Raw genomic sequence first — 13,159 nt, 5'->3', positions numbered from 1 at the left:
AAAAAAAAAAAAAAAAAAAAAAAAAAAAAAAAAAAAAAAAAAAAAAAAAAAAAAAACAACCTCCCATCATAGATTACGTTTTATGAATAACAATGCAAGGTAAGCACAGTAAATTGCTTTAATTGTGTAGGACTCACTCCGATTGCCAGGACTTTAATAAAATTACGACATTTCATAGTACCATTTTGGTTGTAAGTGCCTAAATAAAGGTGAATGTTTACAAATTGTTTTATTATTTCATAAAATTTTAAAAATTTTAACCTACTGGACATTTTTTATCTGAAAATTAAATTTTATTCACGCTGATCGCTGTTTAACTTAAGATAGTAATTTCCAAATGCAAGCTGATCCGCACTGCAGAATAAAGCATGGAAGATTAAAGTAAGCGTTACTATCTAGTGTATATTAACTTTGTTGACGATTTGCACCATAGCGACACCATTTGTATGTTGACGATTATATGAAAAGCACTCAGAAATAATCCTCTTCTTCCTTCTAAATATACTCGTAATAAATACTCTTCCTTCCTAAAATAATATTAATATTAAACCATAGGTCATCTATCATTACACTTCATCTTCTCTTCTATGCATTATTGATTGTTTACTGTTTACCTCTTTCAGATTGGCGTGACATATATGGATTCTCAAGGTGTCGATAATCAGGGTAAATAGATAAAACTGGTAGTCAAACTATTTTTAAAGCAGTTTATTTGTGGACGGGATAATAATAGTTTGCCTTATTTAATTCACCACTACTTAGTTCGAATTAAAGATAGTATACTAACACTTTTATCACGCATGGATTGGACTACTCCCATACCCTCCAACTTATAAAGATTTTGAAAATAATTCTTTCTAGTGGTAGCGAACCAAAGTAGAAATTTTTAAAGCAAATGGATCTCTCATCATGATTATAAAAACTCATAAGAATCTAGCCATATGGCCTGCACTTTTATAAGTAATAGTGGACAAGTTACGCTAAAATTAATTTTTTTTAAATATTAAGACATTAATTTTGCTACCGTCTGAAAAGAAGATTTCTGAAACTACGGAAATTCCGTAGCAGTTGGAGGGTATGTACTCCTATCTTATTGCTTAATTATCGTTTTTATTTAACATGTAATACGCTAGCGTACTCGCTCTAACCCCTTTTCCATCCCTTATTGTTTTTAATTATTCGATGGAAGTGTAGATAGCCCTACAGGCTGAACAACAACACTGAAACACATTGTGTAACACGTTCACGCCCGGGTGACCCACTGGTGGGTCACGCTAGATAGTCTCATTGGGCGGAGCACCCGAGTAAAAACTGGTAACAAATAAATTTCCTTTTTTAGTTTTTTTCCGGGAATAATAAAATTCCATAACTACCAATTGTTTTTAATGGATGCCATTTTTATATCGACATGCTTCTTCGCCGTGATAAATTTCCTTACAGTGAATTGTTATTGTTCAGAATAGATTAACTCCTCCCGAATATAATCTAATATTGAAATAGTTCTTCTACCAGTATTTTCTCTTTTTCCGGCGTGAACGTGTTAAATCGGTAAATCGGATTGGATGTGTTAGATTTAAATTGAAAGAAAATAGGTCTGTAAAATTAGCAATACCCAAACATCAGTTACCGTTTATGTTTAGAAGCAAAATTCAAACTTGTGGTTTTCAACTTATCTCCCCTATATTAAAATATTTTTTCCCTAAAAAAAATTAAAATAGCTATAATAATTACTGTTTCAGCTAAAAGTTCCCTACATGCAAGAAGATATTGATATTGGAAAGATGTCTCGTCAGTTGTGGTAAGAATTCCACTAAGTTTTTTTTTCGAATCAAAAATTTTTGGACAATTTCTAAGCTATTCTGTAATCGCACCCAACATATTTTCCATTTATTCCAAATAAGAGTCCTGATCTCTCAGACTTTTTTATAACCAGCACTAACACTCCACTCGGATGTTATACCGTTACCCAGATGTCAAGCGACAATGTTCTGGTGATCGCTACTCTCGGTAAGTTCTAAAATATCTACCCATCATTTGCAAGAAAAAAAATGAGACCTTTTCACTAAAATTGTCCTACAAAATGAAAATTTTTATCCAATTCGCAGCACTAACGACATAAAGACTGCTATTGGCTCTTTAACAAAAGACATTTAAAATGCTCACTCAGAGACCCCTTAAATAACCATTAATAAAAGCAAAATTATGGCCTTACCTCAAGATCTCAGAGAAGAAATCGGATATAAAAATTACATCAGGAAAAGATGGCACAGAAATAGATATCCAACAGACAAACAAGAGCTTAATAGATTCAAGAAGCAAATTAGAAGAAAATGCCAACGGCATAGAGAGAATAAATGGAATGGCAAAGCAGAAGGACTCTTAACAGAAGACCAACCGATTTGGAAGATTACCAGGGCACTAAAATCTACTAAGACCACCTGTAACCCCATCATCCATAACAATCAATTTCAACTAGTTTAAAACTCTAAAAACGATAAAGAAGATGAGAACATAAATAAGATTTAGGATAATTATTTCAACAAAAGTGGCGCTGATGCTATAGATGGGGTCGATCAGACCGATATCATCATTATTATTAATAAATTAATAAATAGAAAAGCGCCAGGAGAAGACAATGCAAACAATGCCTTGATGAAAATTTACCCATAAATCAAATAAATATTCTATGTATCATTTTTAATGCCTTTATTAACTATAATATATATCTCGATGGTTGGGATAGTTGGAAAAATGCGACTATAATCTTTTTTCTGAAGCCAAGAAAAAAAAATAAAGTCGCTGCGAATTTTAGACCTATAAACTTACTGCCAACTTTCGGGAAGATCTTTGAACGAATCATACTGCGGAGACTTCAACCTCATATTAATTTCCTACCAAAGCAGAAATATGGATTTAGTAAGGACTTATCAACCACAAAACAACTTATCCGACTTGTAGACATCGTCAGTGATGGCATCTATAAAAACGAAACCATACCACCCCTTATGCTAGACGTGTTCAAAGCCTTTGACCACGTCTGGCATGTGACACTACTGACCAAATTAATAATCCTAAATCTAGGTTCCCACAGGTTTCAGACTGTTCAGAATTTTACTTACCTTGGTTCAATAGTTACTGCCGACAATAACATAGACAATGAGATTCGGAGTCGTCTAATTTGCTCAAATAAAGCTTTTTATGGTTTAAAACGTTTTTTCAAATCCTCTCTTTTATCAAAAAATACAAAACTTTTACTCTATAAAACATTAATTAGGCCAATACTTACCTATGGCTCTGAGACCTGGAACCTAACTCAAGCTGGTGAAAATAAAATTGCCATTTTTGAGAGAAAAGTTTTGAGGGCCATCCTTGGTGGGATAAAAATAAATAATTCCTGGAGAAGACGATATAATACTGAACTGTATAAAATCTACAGAGAGCCAGATATTGCGAAATTTATTAAAATAAATCGAATGAACTGGGCAGCTCACATTTTCAGAAGGAATGATGACTCAAATTTAAAGAAAATTCTATTACTCAAACCCCTAACGAACAGGAAAAGAGGTAGACCCAGGCTGAGATGGCTGGATTTAGTTGAGACTGATTTCCTTACTCTAAAGGAGAAAAACTGGCAAACAAGTGTCAAAAGGAGAGAGAAGTGGATTCGAATTCAAAGGAAGGCACAGACCCACCCTGGGCTGTCTAGCCAGATATGATGATGATGAAATCTACCCCCAGCTATTTTTCGAATCATTGACTCGTACCTAAAGGAAAGGACTTTCCAAATCAGATTCAATAGTAAATTGTCGAAAGGAAAACCCTTAAACGCCGGCGTCCTTAGGCCTTTATTATATCTCATATATACTAGCGATTTCCCAATCGCTGCAAATAATCCTAATTATATTATTGCCTTTTATGCCAACGATACGGCGATTGCTTTCAGATCTATAAATCCGAATCCGGCGAAAAAGCTAAAAGAACATATTCCAGCAATTGTATTATATTGTTAATAGGAGTGTAGAAGAAATATTTAATGTTACACTGAGTGCCAACTCGTCAGAAGATATTTCTGTTAATCCAAAAAAGAAAAAAAGGTGTATATACAAAAGTAACGCCTAGATTTTATTATAAGTTTTACTCTGAGGAAGAAACAGTTTGCACATATTAATGATTATCTTAAAGGTCAATGCGCGAATATGAATAAAATTTCTAACTTAAAATTTTATCGAAATCAACATGATAAAAATTCTTAAATCTTAAAATAATTTTTAAAAAAATTAAGATAATTATAGCAGTTTTAAGTTTTCGTGACTTCCGACTAAAAGGATATTATAAAATGAAGAAGTTTTGACAAGTTCTATACCGTGTTCTATCAGGGCCGCCTCGAAAGGCTCGAAAGGCTCAGGGCTCGCTTCTATACAGTGCAAGTTCTATACCGTGAAACAGAAGATATCCGTGTCTCTTCCCGCGTTGCCTTTCATAAATTCAGAAGGAAAATAAGTTATTTAAGGTGGCCATGGTAACTCATGATTATTATTTTGAAAAACCGCAATTTAAAATAGAATAACTTAAGTATCATGTAAGTGGTTTTAAAATATATACTCGAAATCGGTGCTTTTACAAACTATAAAAAAATTTCTTCTTAATACTAATATTTCCTTTATGGGCGCAGGATCATTGCACGTTAGGAGTTATTAGGAATCGTTAGGAGTTTGTGGAAGGAATCAACCACAAATGGAGGAAGATGGAAAGCAATGCTAAGCTCTGATTGAGAGTAAAGAGGAATATTCAGGGATGCATTTTTTATGCACTAGTCATTTTCTTAACACTAGGTTCACGGGACACGTCATTTTGACGGATTTCGACTTTCGTAAGGAAAATTATAAAACCCGTTTGAATTTTTATTTTATCTCTTGTAATGACTTTTAACCATTGATCGAAGTAATTAAATGGTATTTACCTCAAAAGCGTTGAAATATTGAAATTCTCTACGTGGTATACCTATTTCTACCGATATACGTCAATTTGACGTGATCATAATTTAGACAAAAGTTTAAGTAAACTAGCAATTATCACATCAATAATAAATAGGAATGTTCCGACAATACTTCGATTCGTTATCTCAAATAAAACAAGCGATAAACAACTGTTGCTGATAAACAATAATAGAAAGAACAAACGCAGAATGTCAATTGATGTCAGATTTTGAAGGTTTCAGTTGCTTAGTTCGAGTATTGAAACATAAAATATTAGAATATTTCATAAATATATATCTCATATCTTCATTTTTTTCTTATAGTATACACTACACATACATTGGTCTGATCTGATTTATATTGTCAGAACCTTCCATTATCATTTTTCCCGGTGGTATTAAAACGGAATTAAAACTTCAATTTTAAGCAAACAAATACGTTGTATTTAAAAAAAATTAAGTTGTCAACCATGACTGGATCGTGTAATTTTGGCAAGGTACCTGCCCGCGCAAGCGGGCACTAGACCTCTGATCTGTGTTATGCCCTAGGGCGACTGAGACTAATGGCATTGGAAGTAATGAGGACGAGGGAAATTTGGAGGAGTACGAGGCAGTAACGGCTCGAGATGTCTGCATATGCAGTTCAAATCATGATAACATATAAAATCAACTATGATTGATTGATTGATTGATATGAGTGGAATCTCGGTGTTAAGTGCGAAGCGCTTCTAACCGATTCATCTATACTGTTTGGCATTTAGTCCAGAGGTCATATACAGTTCATAGTTCTAAGTTAGGATCAGATAATAAGTCTATGATGAGGTGAGGCATGAGTTGATTCAGTAGTACATCAGTTGTATGGGGAATTCCCCTGGATTAAAGTTGTGAGAAGATGCAGTACGTCTTGGTCCTTCAGCAAGTCTTTAAGTTCACTGATGAGGCTAACAAGTCTGTGGGCTGTAGAAGTAGTCGTGTCCTTGGTCGTTTTTCTCTTTCGACTGGGACGGGCCTCGCACCCAGTGAAATTTGAGGTGTGGTTTTGCATGCAGTTGCAGCATTTAGCTGGGGAGTCTCGGCTCTTTCTGCACTGGAATGAATAGTGCCCTTCGGCACATTTCATGCATCTTGGGCTGGAGGAGCAGGAACGTTGGGTGTGGCCGAAACTCTGACATCGAAAACACTGCAGCGGCCGCCGGCCGCCGTGGTATTTCTCTATGCTGATCGGGATCTGCTTGATGCTCTCAATATGGTAGATCATCTCGTGATTGGCTAGCATTGGCATAACGATGAGGTACAGGGGGAGGGGCCTAAAGGCTTCACCCACTTTCTTCTTAAACTGGACTATTTTCAGGATTTCAATGTTCCGCTTCCCTAATTCAAGGGATATTTCATCTGTACTAAAATCATCAGGAAGGCCACGGATGAGGACTTTAGCATTTTTAACTGGCTGAGCTTTTTCTACTGAAGTGGAAGGCTCTGTGGCTTTGTTGGTAGTCTCCTCCGTAGGTTCTGATGCAGTAATAGGGGTGGGCTCCGGCATGAAAAGAGATTCCGGAGGAGTGCAGCTTTTCTGGGTCATGGATGGGTCAACATTTTCTGTAGCTGCGGCAGACTTTTTCTTCCTCTTCTTTCTCTTTTTAGCTGGTGGCTCTTTGTTGTTTCTATTTTGGATCTCAGGTTCAGAGGCTGATGTCTCTTCGTCTATATCCATATTCAAATCTTTACTGGAAGGAGTTGTGATATTATTCGGAACACTGTGCTCGGAAACGGGCTCAGTCTCTATTTCATTAGTAACACTACTTTCTGGGATGGTCACAGGGATTTCCGCTGTCTCAGTGATAGTTGTCTCCATTGTAGTTGAGGCAGTTGGCTTCTTTTGACTCGACTCAACAGTTTGAATTGCGGACACCGCTGCGTTAAAGAGTTCGTTGTAATATCTACTTGGTGTTGAGGTAGAAATCTCTCCAATGGAATCTCGCAGCTTACGAAGTTCCACGATATCAGTAGTTTGTTCTAGAAGAAACTTTGAGTAAAGTGCGTAGTTCATAGATCTGGCCGGTAAAAACCTTTTGACGATCGAAGATGTCTCATATAAGTCTGATGCTGGCATGCGGCCGGAAGGGAAAACAATCAACTATGATAGTAACGCATATTATTATATATGCTTAATTTTTGTAAGAATAGTGGTGATCAACGCATATTATTATATATGCTTAATTTTTGTAAGAATAGTGATGATCAATATCATTTAAAAATTTAATTTATAAAAGAAAAAATAGTATATATTTACTACCACTTTAAATATGAAAATAAAATCTCCCGCAAAATCCGGGAGAGTTGGCAGGTATGCAGATTGTCGGTCGTATTGTTAATGCTATGCTAATTTAATTAATACCTGGACTGGAATAGTAACAGTAATGTCAGTTTAAATCCGACATTATTGTTTGTAATCATTCTTTATCTGCTAAAAAAGTACCGCCTACTTTTCTCTTATTCAGGATTACAAGCATTTTTCCAACGTTTTTATACATAATAATAATTATATACGGGTCATTCTCACGAAAACTGTCATTTTTCAGTTCATAAAATCCCCAAAAAGTAAAGTGAATAAAAAGCTCTGAAACTTTTTATATTAATAGAAATATGCAATGGCATTATAAAGAAAGTATATATCCTATAAATTATACTTAATATTTAAATAAATTAATTAATTTCACTATTTAAAAAGTGAGGGAATGACACTAATAGTGAGGGAATGATATTTTATTTTAATGCATGTTTTTCTATACTGTAGTAAAGAGGAATAATGCTATAAGTAACTTTTAAAAGAATCTCTTTTTCATTTACAACTCTTTTTGGGTAATTAAAATTGTTTTCAATGTTTGCATACATTGAACAAAACAATTTAAAGACAAATTCTTGAGTTCTGACTGCTTATGTGCACCAAGAAGGTGACGCTTAAGTGAGGATAGGTTTTAACATTGATATATACTGATATTCATTAATATATAGTGATATTAATTGATATACTGATTCAGTTACATTGACATTCACATTGCTTTGATATTTTTTCCTGCTGACTGTACAGTAAAAAGCAGTATTCGTTAATGTGTTCATCATACGTCTATGAAATAAATTTAAAATAATCGAAATAATTTTCGTCTTTTAAGAGATTTAAAACTACTGAAAAAAAAAAGACTTTAACTGCTCCTAAAATTATCAGAACATTTGACCATGCAACTCACCGATTTATCGTTAATCCTATGACAGTACGTACTACATAGATGGCTGATCGCGGTTTTCTTTATTCCAAAACTGCAATAGGAAGGTGCGGTGCCCACCATCGCCTAAATTCAAAATCGCAGAGTAAACATTTCCTTTCATGCCGCGCTGCCCATCCGAGAGTGATTACTCTAAAGATATGTTTGGAATAAGTTTATAATTAATAATAAGGAATAAATTAGAAATATTATAAATATAGATAAGCAAATACAAGTGGTAGAAAGAAATTATTTGAAACAAGTTATTTTTTTGTTAGATATTAATGGCCATTATAGTTTCGCAAATAGCTCTATTTCCAGTGGCTATTATAAGTGCAAACATTGCTATTTTCTGATACTGGGAACTTGAAAAATTAATTAACTTCTTTGTTTTGCTGAGGAGGAAATCTTTTAATCTATAATATTTTAGTAGGGGCATAAAATATTGGAACAGCAAATTGGATTGAAAATGAAATTACTGAGAGAAACGTTACTTAACTAGTTTTGGACTAATAATTTTCAGATATAGTACGGCTTTCAGGAGAACAGCTCCAGACACCTGTCTCGCGTCGTGGCAGGAACTATGGTTACGAGGGTAAGTCACTTCTAATAGGGGTGCGGAGTGAAAGTGATTAGTTATGTAATGATCTTAGCTTGGTACAAGTGGGCGAATCTTTACTCCCCTTCCCTAGTATTAGTGGCAGTCCTAGAGAACTCGTCTTTCTTTTATTCTTTCGTTTTCTGACAGAGCAGCTTAGTTATTAAACGATTTTTTTTCGTGATTATTTTAATCGCGAATTATTTAATCGTTGTTAGTTTCATGCTTGTTTTAGGTATTGTTGTTTTCTTTTAATCGTTGTTAATTTTATCTTGTTTGCTTTAATTTTTTCTTAGTTTCTTAACAAAATTAAATATTTTTTAAAAAGACCAAAACTCGCTGCCCCACTCACTTTTTTATACTCGCTGCCCCACAAAATCACGATTTAAAAATTTTTGCTCCCAATCTAGATTGAGAGTAAAAATATTTTTATTAGACCTCACTATTATTCTATACGTTATTTTATTTAATGGATTACTTTTCATTTTGTGATCGAAAATTTAAGTTTTTGGGCAGCGTGATTTGAGTTTATTGATCGAATAGCTATTGCTGTATCATCGGCGTAGAAAGCCACTATATAGTTATGATCGTTAGCTATGGGAAAGTCGCTTGTGTACACTAAATATAAAACCGGCCCGAGGATGCTTTCCTGGGGGACTCCAGCATCTATCGGCTTCTTAACAGATAACTTATTGTTTAATCTAATTTGTAAGGTTCTATTCTTTAGGTAGGAATCGATGATATTAATAAAAGCATTGGGAATATTTTGGTTGATTAGTTTGATTAAAAGTGCCTTATGCCAGACGCGGTCAAACACAAGGGATAACCTCAATCTGTAAATTGGGCTCTCACAGTTTTGTCAGAAAAGTGATATGAAGTTTGGGTCCCTTCATAATATTTTTCAAGCGAATTGTAAAATTTTTGCACGCAATTATAAAATTCGTTTATCCAAAGATAATTCCATGCTTTTAATAAATATCTATTATTTTTTATTACTTCATTTAATAATGGTCAGAAAAATTTCGAAATGCGATGTATACAAATTTTTACATTATTTTAAAAAAACACAATTTCAAATGGAAAAATACAAAAATTGATCTAAGTCAAACGAATGGTTCAAGAGAAATCGAATTTTAAAAGTACGACTTTTTGAAATTTAAAATACTTTTCAATTAAATTAAATAGTTAAAAATTATAAATATTTACTTAAAGTAAAGCTTGGAATTATCTTTAGGTAACAACTTCTATAACTGTATGCTAAAACTTTTTACTTAGTTTAAAAAGCTCTCGAGACATGAAAAAATACTCGAAAAATAAAATTAACATTAAGGAGTCCAAACTTCCGCTCTCTAGGCCATACTATGGGGGCCAAATTTCTCAGATTGCGACTACCCCCATGTTTTAGGAGTTAGAAATATGAATACGTTAAAAAAATGGTATGTTTATTCAGAAAAGGTATATTTTTTTGTCTGTATCGTAACTTAAAATATCGTCCGCACTAATTAATTGCCATATTTGAAGTCATCTTCACGAACCATTAAGATTGAGTTCTATGAGGTGAAAATCTGATCATTAAACCAAAAGTTATTTATTTGGGTCCGTGAACCATAAATAATAAAAAAATTTAAAAAAATTTTGTGTACTGAATGCAGTAAAACTAGTAATATTAGTGCACTTATCCATTCCGGAGGGTAATAAAAAAACTATTATCACTGTACATATATCAGGCACCTATATTTATACTTAAGGTTCTAATAACCACAATACTAGTAATACCAGTTAAATACCACAGATAGTTAGGCATCACTGACGTCAATAATGTTTTGATGATTTTTTTTAAATATACCGGATAAATATTATGTTTCTCTTATATTAATAATTTTATTAAAAATGCCTTAAGGTTCCATAAATATTAATAATTAAAAGAAAAATCAATGTGATCAACAGAAAAAAAAATTATGTGTCATGCCAGATTGTATTTGACTCTAACTGAACAGCTCTGGATTTACTTATTCGAAGCAACTTGAATCAAGATTTTTAATAATTGAAAGTGAAATAACAATTCAAAGTATGACCTTAGTAGTGATAAAAATCTTAAAAGTTTCTTTGGGGTAAGATTACAACAATTAGATAGTTTTGAATTTCGTTTCAACAATTTTCTAGCAACAATCGTAATTTAAGTTACTGTTTGTTTTTTTAATAATATATTGCTTCAATTACTCAACAATTGAAAACACCAATAATATTATTTGAAAAACTTTGTCATTCTTATTTTTGAGCTTGTGACTTAAAAGATAACGTTTGAGCTTAAATTTATAGAGTGATTATAAATTTGGAAGAAAAAAAAATTTTTGAGTTTCATTAGAAACTGGTTGCTGATGTTGGGGTTTTTTGAACGTAAGCATTAAAAAGTATTAAAATACTTACATTTTCAATAATATTTCATAAATCAGCTAATTGTGCTAGCAAATTAAAAATGATTTCAAAAATGTCTAAAAATGATATATGTGATCAATATAACATTTGAATTCTATGCTATTTTAACATACTTTTAAAATCTATATTTGTTAATATTTAATATGTGAAAGCTTATGTATATTTACGAATACGAGGGTCATTTTTAAAGAACCGATTCCGCTTCTTTTCCGCGCACCCAGTCAAATGACATCAGTTCAAGATCGGCAACTCTTTCAAGATATGGATAAATGGTGAAGGCTTTTTAAGGAAGGAAAATAACAAATATTCATGATGAAAAACGATCTGGGCGACCTTCTGTCATAAATGATACTGGATCATTCGTCATACAGCCCTGACTTAATACATCAGACTTTCGTCTGTTTTCAATACTCACAGAATGACTTGGACGAATGCTCTTGGAAAATAATGACAGACAGAAAAAATTTTTATTAGTAAGAGGTTCTTGGTCAAAGGATACGAGAGCGTTACTTTGTAAAGGTTACGTCCTGACATCGTATTTATCAGAGTCACTATGATGTGACGGAGGTGACCGTCAGAAGCTTGCTGATAAAATTAACAGTGTTTATGTACTTTTCGATTGAGTATTTCTATTATTCGAATTATTCCAATCTTTGTTGATGTCTTCCTGTATTTTCAACTCTTCAATCAAAATGAAATATTTTTTTTTTAATATGAACAAAAAAGTGATCCATTAAATATATAAAACTGTTATAACCCCGCCCATAAATAAATACCTAAATGAGTGTCAAATGCATATTTTTTATCCTCTTTGTTACAGCAGAAAATCGTAGAAGAGTGAAATTCTATATCTATAACAAGGCATTCATAACTGCAAATATTGCCACTGACAATTGGCAGTCTTCGTATTGGATGTAGTACTAAACATGAACTGTTCTCTAATTAGTCTACATATCGAGCAAAGTTTGTTTTCTATTTCATTATCATTCATATGATATATATATCAAACAAGTGACACCCAGGAATGACCCGCACCGTCTGCGGTCAGATATGTGATGAAATTAGCAGGGAGACCTGCCGCCTGTCAGTTCTTCGTTAGCAAATTGCATTTTAATAAACGGCATGCTCTCCGCGCTACGTTAGCAGCGCCGAAAGCTTAGTAAATTTTAATATTGCTACACGTCTGTCTCTGTAAAATCGAAATTTTAGAAAAAAATAATAAAATTTTAAAAAGTTAAATACTGGTAGATATAAAAAAATTCATGTTAAATTTTCATCGATTTTTTTTTATAAAATAAAATATCAATGCAAGAAAAACACAGTGAATCGCTTTGACGGCTTAGAACTTATGGTAATGGCCAAAATTTTAATAAATTTACGATATTTTGTACGATATTTTGTTTTAATAAATTTACGATATCATTTTGGTTGCAATTGCCTAAATAAAGGTAATTTTACGAAATGTTTATTATTTCATAAGATTTTAACCTTGTCGTCAGTATTTAATTGGAAATTAAATTTTATTAACTTTGATCGCCGTGTAACCTAAGATCATAATTGCCAGGTGTCCGCACTGAAGAGTAAAGCATGGAACAGAAAGTAGGCGTTACTATCTAATGCATGTTATCCTAGCGTGCTGTAGATCAGAGTTGGCCAAAATTGTAATCGATTACATTTTTTGATTACAGTAATAAATTACTTGTAATCATGATTACAATTTTCAGAAATCTTGATTACAGCTGTAATCATGATTACATAGTCGATTACAGTAATCAATTACTTGTAATCGCGATTACAATTTTCGAAAAATTTTGATTACAGCTGTAATCATGATTACAATATTGATTTCGGTAATCAATTACTTGTAATCTTGATTACAGCTGTAATGAA

This window comes from Parasteatoda tepidariorum, chromosome 9, assembly GCF_043381705.1.
Source record: "Parasteatoda tepidariorum isolate YZ-2023 chromosome 9, CAS_Ptep_4.0, whole genome shotgun sequence".
NCBI classification, from domain to species: Eukaryota; Metazoa; Arthropoda; class Arachnida; order Araneae; family Theridiidae; genus Parasteatoda; species Parasteatoda tepidariorum.
The sequence above is the reverse complement of the archived record's forward strand: the minus strand, read 5'-3'. Positions refer to the sequence as shown.